A 16,862-nucleotide genomic window follows, 5' to 3' on the forward strand; every position below is an offset into this window, starting at 1 on the left:
ACTGGATATCTGGGGGGAAAGGATTCCAAGCAGGAGAAACAATTTGGGCAAAGGCACGAATAATCTTAAATAAAAATAATTTTAAAGACATGTTACAAACTATTATTTAATTATCCCCAAATGTAGTGGCTTAAAACCATCATTTCATTATGCTAACACCTTTTTTGACTCAGGAATTAACAAAGAGAATCAAAGGGTGAAAGTTGTCTTAATTTATATCTCTATCAGTCAATGCTAGCTGTCAGCTGGGATTGTCAGCTAGAACACCAACATGTGAACTTTTCTGGTGGCCTGGGCTTCCTCACAGACCAGTCTTCCAAGAGAATCAGTGGAAGGTGTATTCCCTTTTATGACCTGGCCTAGGAAGTCACGTAATGTCACTTCCACAGTAATTATAAGCTACCCAGATTTGAGAGGAGGATTTAGTTTGCTAGGGCTGCCATAACAAAGTACTGCAGACTGGTGGCCTGAATAAGAGAAATGTATTGTCTCACAGTTCTGGAAGCTGGAAGTCCAAAATCAAGGGGTTGGTAGGGTTAGTTCCTTCTGAGGGCTGAGAGGAAGGATCTGCTCCAGGCCTCTCTCCTTGGCTCTCCTCTCCTCTCCCTGTCTCATCACATCATCTTCCCGCTCTGTGTGTCTGTGTCCATTTTTCCCCTTTTTAAAAGTACACAAGTCATACTGCATGAGGGCCCACCCTAATGAGTTCATTTTACTTGATTAACTGTGTAAAGACCCCATCTCTGATTAAGTTCACATTCTGAGGTACTGTAGGTTAGAACTTCAACATAAGAATTTTTGGGGAAACACAGTTTAACCCATAAAAGGAACATAGACTCAACTCTGAATGGGAGGAGTCTTCAAGTCACCATGTAAAAAGTGCATGGGAGATGTGGGTACTGCCATCTTTGAAAAATATAGTTTGCCACATCATGACATAAAAAGTTTGATAATGAGGCTGGCCATGGTGGCTCATGCCTGTAATCCCAACACTTTGGGAGGCCGAGGCGGGCAGATCACGAGGTCAGGAGTTCGAGACCAGCCTGGCCAATATGGTGAAACCCCATCTCTACTGCAAATACAAAAATTAGCCAGGTGTGGTGGCACATGCCTGTAGTCCTAGCTACTGGGGAGGCTGAGGCAGAAGAATCGCTTGAACCTGGGAGGCAGAGGTTGCAGTGAGCTGAAATCGAGACACTGCACTCCAGCCTGGGCAACAGAGGGAGATTCCGTCTCAGGAAAAAAAAAAAAAAAAAAAAAATTTAATAATAAGGTCAGGCACAGTGGCACATGCCTGTACACCAAGCTACTTGGGAGGCTGAGGCACAAGAATCACTTGAACCCGGGAGGCAGAGGAGGCAGCGAGATGAGATTGCACCACTGCACTCCACCCTGGGTGACAGAGCAAGATCCTGTCTCAGAAAAAAAAAAAAAAAGAAGAATATATGAGAGTCCATGACAACTTATACATTTCTATAAATCAGCCCACATCAAAATAAAACATAACTTGGGGGGAACTACTTTTATATGTTTTTTAAATTTTTTTGTGATAGGGTCTCACTCTGTCACCCAGGCTAGGGTTCAGTGGCACGATCATAGATCACTGCAGCCTCAGACTCCTGAACTCAAGCAATCCTCCCACTTCAGCCTCCAAAGTAGGTGGGACTACAGGAATGTGCCATCACACTCGACTCATTTTTTTTTTTTTTTTTTTTTTTTTTTTTTTTTGTAAAGACAACGTTTCACTGTTTCCCTGACTGTGTTGCATGTTTTTATAGTGAGTGAAAACGCATATGCCAACTGTCTGGTTCCAGACAAGACACCTGGAAAAATCTATGACTGACTTTCCCAAGGCAATTCAAGTCCATGCTTCAAAAACCAGTGCTTTCAGCAAATCATTATTTCTGGCCCGAGGATTTGCTTTACTTTAAGCTCCTTCACTAATTTGCTTATTTGTAGTAGACATTTGCTATTAGTTGCTGTAGTTCAACCTTGACCAATCTTGTCTTCACTCAGAGGAATTCGTGCCTGTTAGTTTTATTTTATGTGCAAAGTAAATGAAACATGTATTATTACAAATTCTAGGAGAAACAAATGTTAATAAGTACTTGCTATAACAATAAATATTATCATGCTTTATTTCTTGCCATTATTGTTACTGCTTGAGATGAATCTTGTGCAAAATAAACTTTAAACCTGGGTAGGGCTCCCACCAAACCCAGAAAGGTATTGTTAGCATCTTATTGCTCCAGTGCTCACCAGCAAATTTTCTGTAACATCAATCATTGAATAAAGATTACACAAAAGCCAGTATCTTTTTGCCCTCTCTAAACCCTAAACATTCCTTTTAAAAGTGAGTTGAAGAGACCCAGTTAGCCTACAATCCAATAGACTAATCTCCAGTTGCCTTTGGAGTATTTATCACCCTTGCTGCTTCTATTTCCCTAGCCTCTTTTCACTGTTCAGCCTTCTCCAAGTCCCGCTGCTCACCTGGGATGCACATATCACCAGACCAGGCTCACCACAGACCTACTGAATTAGAATCTCTAAAGGTGGGGCTCAGGAATTTATTTTGCTTTGTTTGTTTTTTGTTGTTGTTGTTTTTGTTTTTTTGGAAGTTCTCCAGGTAATTTGAGTGATCATTTAGGTCTGATTACTACCAATATGTGTGCTAAAATTCAAGTTCCTTAAGCTAAGTATAAAAAGGGCTTCACCTCTGCTTGACTCTACAATTGTATCTCCTACTACTTCACACGTCATGATTTACCTATTTGCAATATTGAACAACCAATAGCTCACAATGCTAGACATACTGCCTTCCTCCTCTGGGCCCTTGCCTGGAACACCCTCTGCATACTTTGACTGCTGAACGACTTATTTTCCTTCCAAAATTTAGCCCTAGTGTCTGCTTCCAGAAAGCCTTCCCTGATGACCTCACCTCCACCTGCTCTGAATTCCGACTGTGCCTCGTTCACACAGCAGTCAGCACCCAGTGTGGAAAAATATTAATGAAACTGCCTTTGCAAAATTATGACTGAGACAGTGAAAGAGATCTAACTTAACCAACTCCATTTTGCTTCTAACCCCCAAGCTATCCTTGTTCATTCCTAGGTGTAGGCTTAACTAACTTTGGGAGAAACTTATCAAAGATGGTAAGAGCCCTTTCCCAAAGCAGAACCCCTTCTTGCCTGGGACTGGATTGCCTTTGTAGAACTAACATTAGCCACAAGATTAGAAATTATGGTTTAGGAGTCATACAGCTGAAGGCTACAAGATTCTGACCCTCCCTAAACTGCTCCTAAGATCAGCGCTTGAGATATTTTGCAGACCCTGCACTTGATGGATCAGCTGGCCCCACACAGATCAATAAACTGGCTCATCTGATCTTGTGGCCTCCACCCAGGAACTGACTGAGCAAAAGAAGACAGCTCCAATTCCCTATGATTTCATCTCCTACCAATCAGCACTCCTGGCTCACTGGATTCCTCCCACCCACCAAGTTATCCTTAAAAACTGCTTCCAAAATGCTTGGAGAAACTGATTTAAGTAATAATAAAACTCTACTCTCCCCGCCAGCTGACTTTTTGGAGATTACTCTTTTTCTATTGCAATTCCCCTGTCTTAAGGAATTGGCTCTGTCTAGGCAGCAGGTAAGGTAAACCCCTTGGGCAGTTACATTAATACTTGCTCACCTACCTATCTCCTCTGCTAAAGTGTGATCTATTTGAAGGCAGGCTCCACGTCATCTTCACCTCAGCATTCTCAAAAATGAACCCAGTGATGCAGGAGATAGAAATTATTTAGGCAGGTAGTGAGGGTAAAAGAGTCCTCAGCAAGATTTCCCTTTTAATAAAAAACCGTCCCCAAATAATTTCTTTTCTAACAAAGGGCAGCTGCAGATATAGATAAGCAAGCTGAAAGCTTGCATGAGTGAATGCCAGCAGCTGTGCCAATAGGAAAAGGCTACCTGGGGGCCAGGCATGTTCAGCATGGAGGCTCCATCTTCCCTTTTCTTTGTCAACCACATGTGCAATAAAGAAGCAGGCAACATGGTGCCAGCCAGGTAGAGAACCTATTCAAATAATAAAGATTATGGTGGGCTGGCCAGCTTCTTTGCACGCTATGTAAATGGCACACCTGGTCCAACTAATCTTTTGGGCCCTATGTAAATCAGATACCATATCCTGAAGAGATTTTTTCTTTCTTTTGCCTATTAGACCTCTGCTCTTAACCTTACTCCTTGTGTGTCCACATCCTTGATTTCCTTGGCATCAGGCAACGAACCTCAGGTATAACCTCAGACAAATGATGCCGCTTCACCAGGGCTGGATTGAATTAGAATAAACTGGTTTTATGGGAATATGCAGTGTGGGCCTTTATCAAGCAGTTTAAGTCTCCTTTGTAGGAGCTGTTGGATATTATTGTACTGAACAAGGCCACCAAGTGTTCTGTTACTCTGCAGGCCCTGAAGTGGTCAGGAAGATTTTCTTTCAGTGTTAAACACAGTACATGACCAGTTTGAGTGACTCATGCCTATAATCCCAACACTTCAGGAGGCCGAGGCAGGTGGATTGCTTGAGCCCAGGAGTTCAAGACCAGCCTGGGCAACACAGTGAAACCCCATATCTACAAAAAAACAAAAATTAGCCAGGTGTGGTGGTACATGCCTGTGGTCCTAGCTACTTGGGAGGCTGAGATGGGAGGATCAATTGAGCCTAAGAGGTAGAGGTTGCAGTGAGCCATGATTGCACCACTGCACTCTAGCCTGGGTGCCAGAGTGAGACCCTGAAAAAGAAAGAAAGAAAGAGAGAAAGAGAGGGAAGGAAGGAAGGAAGGAAGGAAGGAAGGAAGGAAGGAAGGAAGGAAGGAAGGAAGGAAGGAAAGAAAGAAAAGAAAAGAGAAAAGAAGAAAGAAAGAAGGAAGGAAGGAAGGAAAGAAAAGAAAAGAAAGAAAGAAGGAAGGAAGGAGGGAGGGAGGGAGGGAGAGAGAGAGAGAGAGAGAGAGAGAGAGAGAGAGAGAGAGAAAGAAAGAAAGAAAGAAAGAAAGAAAGAAAGAAAGAAAGAAAGAAAGAAAGAGAAAGAACCCAGACCAAAACAAAACCAAACAAAAAAATCCCACAGTAGACATTAATTTTTTTCTTTGCCAGAAAGCAGGTCCTTATAAACAGGAGAACAGGTGATGAAAGAAAAACTTCAGCCAAAATAAATTTAAAGGAGTTTAACTGAGCAATGAATGATTCCTGGATTGGTCAGCCTCCCAAGCCAGAGTAGGCTCAGAGTCTCCAGTGTAGTCAGTGGCTAGTAGAAGATTTATGGACAGAAAAAGAAAAGTGACATACAGAAAATGGAAGTGAGGTACAGAAACATCTGGATTGGTTACAGCTCAATGTTTGCCTTATCTGAACATACTTGAAGTAGCTGGCTACATTGGATTGGCCAAAACTCGGTGATTGGCACAAGTGTAGGCTACAGTCTATTCACATCTCCACTTGTTATAGTCACGATGTACAGAAAAACCTTTAGGCCAAACTTAAAATATGTAAGGAGACAACTCTAGGCTAAACTTGATTTAACACAGGTATCATCTATACTTGCAACCAACTTGAAGGGTACTCACTAAAGTACAAAAAAAAAAATGCCAAATTGAGGCCCTCCACAGCCCCTCCTGGCACAGACACTTGCCTTTCCTCCTTTCTCCACTTGTATTTCACTTCACATCTCAGATGACAGAGGACCATGTTTGTCTACGTCCCTTCTATCTCTTCCTTGCTTGTAGCATTGACCAAGGTTGCAACTGCAGCCCATAACGAACTCTCCCAATTTAAGGCCATTAGTTTCCAGCCAAAAAAGGCTTCACAGATTATATAAAAGCCCAACTACACCAAGAATTTTAATGATACTTGTCTGGAGACTGGGGATTTCCCATTGCCCAACATTCAGAGGATAAGTCCTTGCTTCTTGCTCTGGCTGGTCTCTAGAAGGATGGCAAGCAGGACACTTGGGCACCTGAGAAATGACAGTACAGTAGCAGTTCTCAAAGCTTTGGGGACATTACAGTCACCTGGAGGGCTTGTTACAATAGACTGCTGCATCTCACTGATACAGGTGCTAAAAAGAAATTAGCCAGTTACTGAGGGTAAGAGTCCTCAGTAAGTTTTCCCTTATAACAAAAAGCAGCCCCCAAATCATTTCTTTTCTAACAAAGAGCAGCCTGTAAAATTGAGCTGCAGACATAGACAAGCAAGCTGGAAGCTTGCACGGTGAATGCCGGCAGCTGTGCCAGTAGGAAAAGGCTAACTGGGGGCCAGCCATGCTCAATATGGAGGCTCAATCTTCCCTTTTCTTTGTCAACCACGTGTACAATAAAGGAACAGGCAACATGGCACTGGCCAGGAAGAGAACCCAACGGCATAACAAAAGGTTATGGTGGGGCAGCCAGCTTCTAATTGCATGCTATGCAAATGGCACACCTGGTGCAAACAATCTTTTGGGCCCTATGTAAATCAGAGACCACCTCCTCAAGCTCTTCTATAAAACCCTGTGCATTTCACCATGAAACCAGAAGACCTGCTCAGGAGCCCCTCTCTGCAGGAGAGAAAGGTTTTTATCTTTCTTTTGCCTATTAAACCTCCACTCTTAACCTCATTCCTTATGTGTCTACGTCCTTGATTTCCTTGATATGAGGCAATGAACCCCGGATGAACAATGCCACTTCACCACAGCCAGAATTGCTGATTCAGAGGACCTGGGATGTGGCCTGAGAATAGCATTTCTAAAAATTCCCTAGATGATTCTGATGCTGGTTCAGGGACCACACTTTGAGAACCACAATTGTAGAGTGCATTTAGGGGGTTGGGAGGAAAGGGGAACCAAGCTACCAACCTGACTTGTTAAATCTAGAATAGTGGTTCTCAAACTTGTTTGCGTACTAGACATATCAGAATCATCTGGGGAGATTTAAAAGCTCTAGATGTGGTAGAGCGCAGTAGTTCACACCTGTAATCCCAGCACTTTGGGAGGCCAAGGCGGGTGCATCACCTGAGGTCAGGAGTTCGAGACCAGTCTGGCCAACATGGTGAAACCCCGTCTCTACTAAAAATACAAAAATTAGCTGGGTGTGGTGGTGGTTGCCTGTAATCCCAGCTACTCTGGAGGCTGAGGCAGGAGAATCACTTGAACCCGGGAGGCAGAGGTTGCAGTGAGCCGAGATTGTGCCACTGCACTTCAGCCTGGGTGACAGAGTGAAACTCCATCTCAAAAAAAAAAAAAAAAGCTCTAGATGTCCAGAATGCATCCATTATAATGAAATCAGAGCATCTGAAGGTAGAAGCAGAACATCAGTATTTTTTAAAAACTCCTCTAGTGCTTCTAATGTGCAGTCAAATTTGAAAATCAGTGATTGATGTGGTTTGGATGTTTGTCCTCTCCAAATCTCATGTTGAAATGTGATCCCCAATGTTGGAGGTGGGGCGTGGTGAGAGGTGTTTGGGTCATGGGGGCAGATCCTACATGAATGGCTTGACACCATCCTCTTGGTGATGAGTGAGTTCTTACTCAGTTCATGCAAGATTTGGTTGTTTAAAAGAATGTGGCAAAAAGAAAAAAAAAATTAATAATAAAGAAAAAAAATGTAACACTTCCTCCTTCTCTCTTTTTCTCTTGTTTTCTCTTTTTATCTCTCAGCATGTGATGTGCTGGCTCACCTTTTGCCTTCTGCCATGATTGTAAGCCTAAGCCTCCTGAGGCCCTCACCCGGAGCAAATGCCAGCTCCATGCTGCCTGTACAGCCTGCAAAACTGTGAGCCAATTAAACCTCTTTTTATAAATTAGCCAGCCTCATGTATTTTTTGTTTGTTTGTTTGTTTTCTGAAACAAGTCTCGCTCTGTCGCCCGGGCTGGAGTGCAGTGTCACGGTCTCGGCTCACTGCAGCCTCTGCCTCCCAGGTTCAAACGATTCTCCTGCCTCAGCCTCCCAAGTAACTGGGATTACAGGCATGCACCACAATGCCCAGCTAATTTTTGTATTTTTAGTAGAGATAGGGTTTCACCATATTGGCCAGGCTGGTCTCGAACTCCTGACCTCAAGTGATCCAACTGCCTTGGCCTCCGAAAGTGCTGGGATTACAGGTGTGAGCCACTGTGCCTGGCCTCATGTATTTCTGTATAGCAACATAAGAATGAACTAATACAGTGATCTCAGTGATCTGGACCAGCAGTTCTCAGCCCTGGTTGCAAATTAGAGTCACATGGGTAGCTTTTAAAGCTTATTCCTGCTAAGCTAAGACCCCACTCCAAACATACTAAACTAGAATATCTGGGTGTAAGGCCTGGGCTGGCTTGCTTCCTTCTGCCCTTTATTTCTTCCTCTTTCCAGTTTCCCAGATTTTTCTAAAGTTCAGCCAGTGTTGGAGGCTATTAATCTGGACTTGAATGCACCCCTGTTATAATCTGTATTTCTGTTCCAACTAATAAACCTCTTCTTGTTCTGAATAACAACCCAAAAAAACAGGTAATTACTTCGATGTTTTGAAAACTAGAGGAGAATGATCTACATAGTCTGGGTAAGAGTAGGGGCATGAGGGAAAATCAGGCTTTAGAGCAGATACCCTAGAAACAGGAACAGACCTTCTCTAAAAATCACTTAGAGCAGCAGTGCTCAAGCAGTCTCTGGACCTGCAGCATCAGCATCACTTGGGAGCTTCCTGGGAATGGAAATTCTCAGGTCTCACTTCAGAAATTCTGAGGATGAACACAATGGACTGAATGTTTGTGTCCCTGCCCAAAATTCATGTGTTAAAATCCTAACCTGGCCGGGCATGGTGGCTAACGCCTGTAATTCCAGCACTTTGAGAGGCTGAGGCAGGTGGATTGCCTGAGGTCAGGAGTTCGAGAACAGCCTGGGCAACATGCTGAAACTCTGTTTCTACTAAAACTACAAAAATTAGCCGAGCATGGTGGCATGTGCCTGTAGTCCCAGCTATGCAGTAGGCTGAAGCAGGAGAATCACTTGAACCCGGGAGGCAGAGGTTGCAGTGAGGCGAGATTACTCTGCACTCCAGCCTAAGTAACAGAGTGAGACTCTGTCTCAAAAAAAAAAAAAAAAAAAAGAGGCCGGGCATAGTGGCTCATGCCTGTAATCCTAGCACTTTGGGATGCTGAGTTGGGCAGATCAACTGAGGTCAGAAGTTCAAGACCAGCCTGGTCAACATGGTGAAACCCCGTCTCTACTAAAAAATAAAAAAAATTAACCGGGTGTGGTGGTACACGCCTGTAATCCCAGTTACTTGGGAGGCTGAGGCAGGACAATTGCTTGAACCTGGGAGGTGGAGGTTGCAGTGAGCCAAGTTCGCGCCACTGCACTGGGTGATAGAGCAAGACTCTGTCTCAAAAAAAAAAAAAAAAAAAAAAAAAAAAAAAAAAAAAAAATCCTAGTCTGAAATGTGATGGTATTAGGAGGTAGGGCCTTTGGGAGGTGATTAGGCCACAATGGTGAAACCCCATGAGTCGGATTAGTCCCCTTTTAAAAATGACCCCAGAGAGCTCTCTACATCTCTTTCCACCATGGAAGGATGGACACAAGAATAAGTTGGCATCTGCAACCCAGAAGAACATCCTTATCAGAACCTGACAGTGCTGGCACCCTAATCACAGACTTCCAGCCTCCAAAACAGTGAGAATTAAACTTCTGTGCTTAATAAGCCACTGCGTCTATGGTTCTTTGCTATAGCAGCCCAAACTAAGACTGTGGTGTTCCTGAATCTGTTTTTACCAAGCTCTGCAGGTGATTCAGATGCACTGACCGGAAGATAGCAGTGGGGAAATTATGATCTTGATCTCCCTTTTCTAATGTGGATTCATCTCTGTTTTTATTTTAAACACATCCTACCCATACTGCCTCTCAAAAGGAAGACTGTAGCAACAGCCAAAGCAGTAACATCAGAAGCGACCTGACTTACTGTCACGTGTCTCAGTGTTAGACGGAACATTGCAGACTCCACCGTTCCCATGCCCACTGGGCCCTGACCTTTTTGTTTAAGCGTAGGTTTTGTGCCCCTAACATGACAGCCACAGTGGTAATCCCCACATTCTGACAGCCATGAACATTTAGTAGCTTCTCAGGGATGGTACTGCCAGACTGATGTGATTAAAATATGTTTTACAAGGTTCTTTTTGGCTCCTGTTTGCCCGTCTTTTGTTCTCCATTTCCTCACCAGATGGGGTCACATGCTCTCCAATTTTCATGCAAGCCACAGCACATTAGCCTGTGCAGCTGGGAAGCTGGATGGAGGTCATTCTGGATTCCACCCAGCAGTATTTTATCCTAAGCCAGAGCTTTCCTCTCAGCCTGGAGGCCAACGAAATAGGAAGCAGCTCAACCTTTTTGGCAAGAACCCTTTATCATGGGTTAGCATAGAGCCTCAGACAGTGTGAGGCCTCAGAGCCTGTTTGGAGCGGAGACCACACAAGAAATGTAGAATGACACCTGTAGGATAAGTAGTCCCATGGCTTGTTTTTCTCAAAAAGGAAGGAAACCTACCTTTATTAAACATAGACTAATTCTCAGGATTTTACATACATAATTTTACTTAATCCCCACAACAACACTGTGAGGTTAGTGTTATTATTCCTACTTATAGAAATACAAACATGTAGAAAACAAATTGAGAAAAATTGAACAACTTGCCTGAAACCCCACAGCCGATAAACTTTGATTCGTGCTCTCACTGTTACCCTGCCCTTCCCATTCAGGGGTGCCTTTGCTGAACACACTGCACAGAAATGCCAGCCCAGCTTGTTTCTGCTACTGCATTGCCTTTCCTGATACAACATTGAAAGTGAATGCAATTTTAAAAAGACTCCAGTGTAAATGTATGCTGGGTTTTAAGAGTTGATTCTTGAGATGCCCCATAAAAATAAAAAGCTGAGCAAGGAAGAATTATGAAGGGAAACTTAGATTCAACGGCATCAGAAATGACAAGCACTCTCTCGGATCTGTTTCTCCCCTGCTCTCCTGCTGTCTAACATCCTAACCCATCAAGAACTTTCATCAAATCTCCAGCTGGGATGGCCAAGACTGATAACACATCCAGCCTCTTTAGGGACATGAAGCTGTGACTCTCCTACCCCTTTCTCCCACACTCTAGCCTCAGTTTCCACCTATGTGTGAACAATCTATCTAAGACAGGAGAGTACCTGCTTCTCCACATTCTTGTCAATATTGAGCACTATATTCTCTTAAAATCTTTTCCATTATATGGTAAAAATAAAAATCTCATGTAATGTGCATGTCCTTTATTGATATTGAGGTTGAATTCACACATATTTGACTTTTTTTCTTTGTGATTTCCCCACCCATATTTTTCACCCACCTTCTTTTGGGGAGTGATTCTTTTTGATATATTAGAACTTGTTATTGGCCAAGAATATTAATCATCTGTCATGTTTGAACTCAAAAGCATCTGAGACAGATCTCAATTAATTTAGAAAGTTTATTTTGCCAGGTTAAGGCCACACCTGTGACACAGCCTCAGGAGGTCCTGACGATATGTGTCCAAGGTGGATGGGGTGCAGTTTGCTTTTGTACATTTTAGGGAGACATGAGACATCAGTCAATACATGGAAGATATGCATTGGTTCTATCTGAGAAAGTGGGACAACTCAAAGTGGGGGCTTCCAGGTCATAGGTAGATTTAAAGATTTTCTGATTGGCAATTGGTTGAAAGAGTGAAGTTATTATCTAAAGACCTGGAATCAAAAGAAAGGAATATTTGGGTTACAATAAGGGGTTGTGGAGGCCAATGTTTTATCATGCAGATGAAGCCTCCAGATGGCAGGCTTCATAGAGAATACATTGTAAATGTTTCTTATCAGACTTAAGGTCTGTGTTAATGTTGATGCTGGTTGGCTTTTCCTGAATTCCAGTAGGGAGGAGGGTATAAAGAGACATGTCTGACTCCCCGTTCCCATGATGGCCTGAACTAGCTTTTCAGGTTAATTTTGGAATGCCCTTGGCCAAAAGGAGGGGTCTGTTCAGATTGTTGGGAAGCTTAGAATTTTTTGATTTACACATATATATAAGCAAATATTGTGTCCCAATTTGTCTTTTGGCTTTGGTTGTTTTTGCAGCCCAGCAATTTTTATTTTATATGGTCAAATCTATGGTTTCTTCCTCCAGGGTCATTTTTAGAAAGACCTTCCCCATATCAAACTTTTAAAAATATTTACCTATACCATTTTGTATGGTTTTTATGTCTCATTTTTTACATGTAATTTATCTGAAATAATTTTGTTGTAATGTTGTAATGTATGGGATAAGATTCTGAAGTTAGCTGGTAGCCAGTTGTTCTAACACCTTTTATTGAACAAGACCTACTCTCCTCACCTATTTTAAAGTATCACCTTTGCTGGGCATGGTAGCTCATGCCTGTAATCCTACCACTTTGGGAGACTGAGGCAGGTGGATTGCCTGAACTCAGGAGTTGGAGACCAGCCTTGGCAACATGATGAAACCCCATCTCTACTAAAAATACAAAAAAGTAGCTGGGCATGGTGGCACATGGCTGTAGTCCCAGCTACTCAGGAAACTGAGGCACAAGAATCGTTTGAACCCTGAAGTCAGAGGTTGCAGTCAGCCGAGATCATACCACTGCACTGCACTCCAGCCTGGGTGACAGAGCAAGATTCTGTCTTACAAAAAAAAAAGCCACCTTTATTTTATGCTCAATCTTCGCATGCATTTTAGTTGCTTTCTAGGCTAGACACTTTCACTGATCTATGTATTCTTGTGCCAATACCACACTGGTTTAACTTCTGTAATTTTTTTTTTTTTTTTTTTTTTTGAGACAGGCTCTTACTCTGTCACCCAGGCTGGAGTGCAGTGGCACGATCTTGACTCATTGCAACCTCTGGCTCCTAGGCTCAAACAATTCTGCTACCTCAGTCTCCTGAGTAGCTGAGACCACAGGCACATGCCACCACACCAGGCTACTTTTGTATATTTTGTAGAGATGGGGTTTTGCCGTGTTACCCAGGCTGGTCTTGAACTCACACAATCCTCCCGCCTTGACCTCCCAAAGTCCTGGGATTGCAGGTGTAAGACACCATGCCCAGCCTAATTTCTGTAATTTTATAATATGTTTTAATATCTGCTAGAGCTAGTTCTCTAATGATTACCTAGTGGCTCCTGTTAACCTGGCAGTTGGCTAGGCCCCAGAGATATAAAAAAAATTTGACCCAATCCCTGCCCTCAAAAGGCTACTACTCACATGTAGGTAAAGAACATCAACTAATAGGTGCATTAAGTCATGATCTCTGCTGTGGAGGAGGACTGAACTGGGTAGAGAGTATAGTAAATCTATCATACCCTATGGCCTACTTGGTAAGCCATAGGGTATGATAAAGAAGTGGTCCAGGAATCTGAAACTTAACTTGGTTCTGTCACCAAGCACTTTAGATGAATCACATCCATTTACATTTAGAGTGAAAACATCTATTTACTTCCAGTAGAATTTATGATATCTGCTTACCTCACAAGACTGTGGAGGTGTGTATGTAGAGGTACTTACAGCAGCCATAAATGAGGCATACTCTTAAAAATGATCTCAGAGTATGGTCCAAAAGAATGTGGTTGAAGTCCCAAGCTAGGAATCTGGGAGTGGCCAATCAGAGAATGCATCCTTATCTTGTGAGGACATCCAAGAGCCCTGGCCTATCACTAAAATGCAGGCCATGCAGAGGATTGAGGCCCTTTGTTTTGTGTCCAGAGTAGGGTGCTAGGTGAGGCCTGCTAAGTGAAAATGCTATATAAACTGCATGCACAAACAGTAGTGGTTCTCCTGTCCACCTGCTGTCACAGGACCGGCCCTGTGTATAAGCCCTCACAGGCCACAGGACCGACCCTGTGTGTAAGCCCTCACAGGCCACGGGACCAACCCTGTCTGTAAGTCAGGGTCTTACACACAGACGCTGTGTGTGTAAGGGATGGAAATGAAAATAGCAAAAGGACTACAGTGCTTCACCATTGGGCCAAGTAGGTGGACTAATGGAGGCCCCATGCTCAATGTGCAGCATCATGACTATTAGTCAGGCTCTCCAGAAAAATAGAGCAAGAATAGGGGGTGTGTGTGTGTGTGTGTGTGTGTGTGTGGAGAGAGAGAGAGACAGAATATGAGAGAATGAGATATATTAGAAGGAAGTGGCTCATTTAGCTGTGGAGGCTGAGACATCCCACAATCTGCCACTTGCAAGCTGGAGACCCGGGAAAGCCAGTGACATAAATTCCAATTTGAGTGCAAAGGCTTGAAGACCTGGAGTGCTGATGGTGTAAGTACCAGTCCAAGGGCAGAAGAAGACTGGTGTCTCAGCTCCAACAGGCAGAAAGAGAGTTCAATTTTCCTTCACTTTTTTTTGTTCTATTTGAACCACCGATAGGTTGAAGGCTGTCCATCTAAACTGGGAGGGCCATCTGCTTTACTTGGTTCACCGATTCAAAAGCTAATCTCTTCTGAAAATATGCTCACAGACACACCCAGACAGAATGTTGAATGAGATATCTGGGCATCCTATGGCCCAATTAAGTTGACATATAAAATTAACCCTTGCAGAGACCCTAAGATTTCAAAGAGAGGTATTTAAGCAATTTAAAACAAAAGTCTACACCCTGTCTTAATTCTACATTTCCAGTTTCTCCTATCTCATGCTGAAAGTTCTGTTCAGATTATGTCTCACATGCTGACAATAATGCAGGCCTCCTCCTATACAGCTCTTCTTATCTTTCTAAGCAGTATGGAAGCAGTGCTGTTGTCTGCGGTAAACACCCGAGGTTTATCCTCTCACACAGAAATTGAAGACGTGGTTACACAAGAAGTGACTTTAAGAGCAGATGTTTAGGCCGGGCGCGGTGGCTCATACCTGTAATCCCAGCAGTTTGAGAGCTGAAGCCGGGTGGATCACCTGAAGTCCCGAGGAAGGTTGGAAAACCAGCAGTGACCAACATGGAGAAACCCCATCTCTACTAAAAAAAACACAAAATTAGCCAGGTGTGGTGGCAGGCGCCTGTAATCCCAGCTACTCAGGAGGCTAAGGCAGGAGAATCGCTTGAACCCGGGAGGTGGAGGTTGTGGTGAGCTGAGATCGGCCACTGCACATCAGCCTGGGAAACAAGAATGAAACTCTGTCTCAAAAAAAAAAACAAAAACAAAAAACAAAAACAAAAACCAAAAAAACAGGGTTTAAAAGGCGAAAGAAAGAAAAGAGAATAGCTTTCTCTCCTGCGGAGAGAGAGGCACCCGAGTGGGTCTTCTTGTCCTGTGGTGAAGTACACAGGGTTTTATAGACTGGCTTGAGGAGGTTGCCCCTGATTTACACAGGGATCAAGGATTGGTTGGACCAGTCATGACATTTACATAGCAAGTAAAGAAACTGGCCACCCCACCCTAATCTTTTATCATGCAAATGGTTTTTACCTAGCCGGTGCTGTGTGTCTGATCCTTACTGTACATGTGGTTGATAAAGAAAAGGGAAGATGGAGCCTCCATGTTGAACATGCCTGGCCCCCCCGGGTAACCTTTTCCTATTGTCACAGCTGCCGGGGTGCAAGCTTCCAGCTTGCTTATCTATGTCTGCAGCCTGTCTTAAAGGCTGCTTTTTGTTAGAAAAGAAATGATTTGGGAGCTGCTTTTTATTAAAAGGGAAACCTTGCTGGGACTTCCTTACCTAAACAATTTCTTTTTAACTCTTATATCAGTATTTACTGATTTTATGTCATCTACAACCTGTCCCTGTCATACTGGACCCCCATTGACTCCACTTGAGATGGCACCATGTCCAAGAGGGTGAAGAAGAGGCCTGAAGCCAGCAAACAAGACATAGGGCTTATAAGGATGTACGAATGGGGTGGTCCCGTGGCCCGTGAGGACTTACACACACAGAATTGGAGTCCTGTAACTTGTGAGGAGCTTACACACAGGGCCGGTCCTGTGACAGCAGGTGGACACAGGAGAACCACTACTGTTTGTAAAAAGCATGCAGTTTATATAGCATTTTCACTTAGCAGGCTCCACCTAGCAATCTCTAGTTGACACAAAACAAAGGGCCTCAATCCTCTGTATGGCCTGCATTTTAAGGGATAGGCCAGGGGTTTGGATGTCCCTCACAGATAAGGAGCGATTCTCTGGATTGGCCACTCCCAGATTCCTTAGCTTGGGACTTCAAATCCACATTCTTTTTGGACCATACTCTGAGATCATTTTAAGAGTATGCCTCATTTATGGCTGTCAGGTACCTCTGCCATACACACCTCCACAGTCTTGTGAGGTGGGCAGATATCATAAATTTCACTGGAAGTGTAAATAGATGTTTTCATCGAAATGTAAATGGATGTGATTCATCTAAAGTGCTTGGTGACAGAACCAAGTTAAGTTTCAGATTCCTGGACCACTTCTTTATCATACCCTATGGCTTACCAAGTAGGCCTGATTTTCTGTTCAATAAAGTCCTAACAGTACTACTCGCCCTATCTAGCATGTATTATAGTATTTCTAGGAGAATATATGTCTGCAATTCTATGATACCTCTGCTCCGGCCCTTCCCTCCCACCACTATAATGAAGTGGGGGATCCTCTCTTTTTATATCCTTCCATCCAACACATACCTACATAAAAAGAGAGGAGGGAAGAGACTACAGTAAGACTGGGGTGAAGATCTGGATGGAGACCCAAAAAATGGAGCAGAGAGGAAATGGGCCTCTTTGGGATGAGGGTTCCAAGAGTTGCGACTGTCAGGATTTCCTGCTAATGAATCTCCAAGCTGCCTCCCAGTCACCCAGCCCGCCCACTTCCTTTTCCATTGCCACTCTTAGTGGCT

Source organism: Papio anubis, chromosome 5 (assembly GCF_008728515.1).
Source record: "Papio anubis isolate 15944 chromosome 5, Panubis1.0, whole genome shotgun sequence".
In the NCBI taxonomy this organism is placed as follows: Eukaryota; Metazoa; Chordata; class Mammalia; order Primates; family Cercopithecidae; genus Papio; species Papio anubis.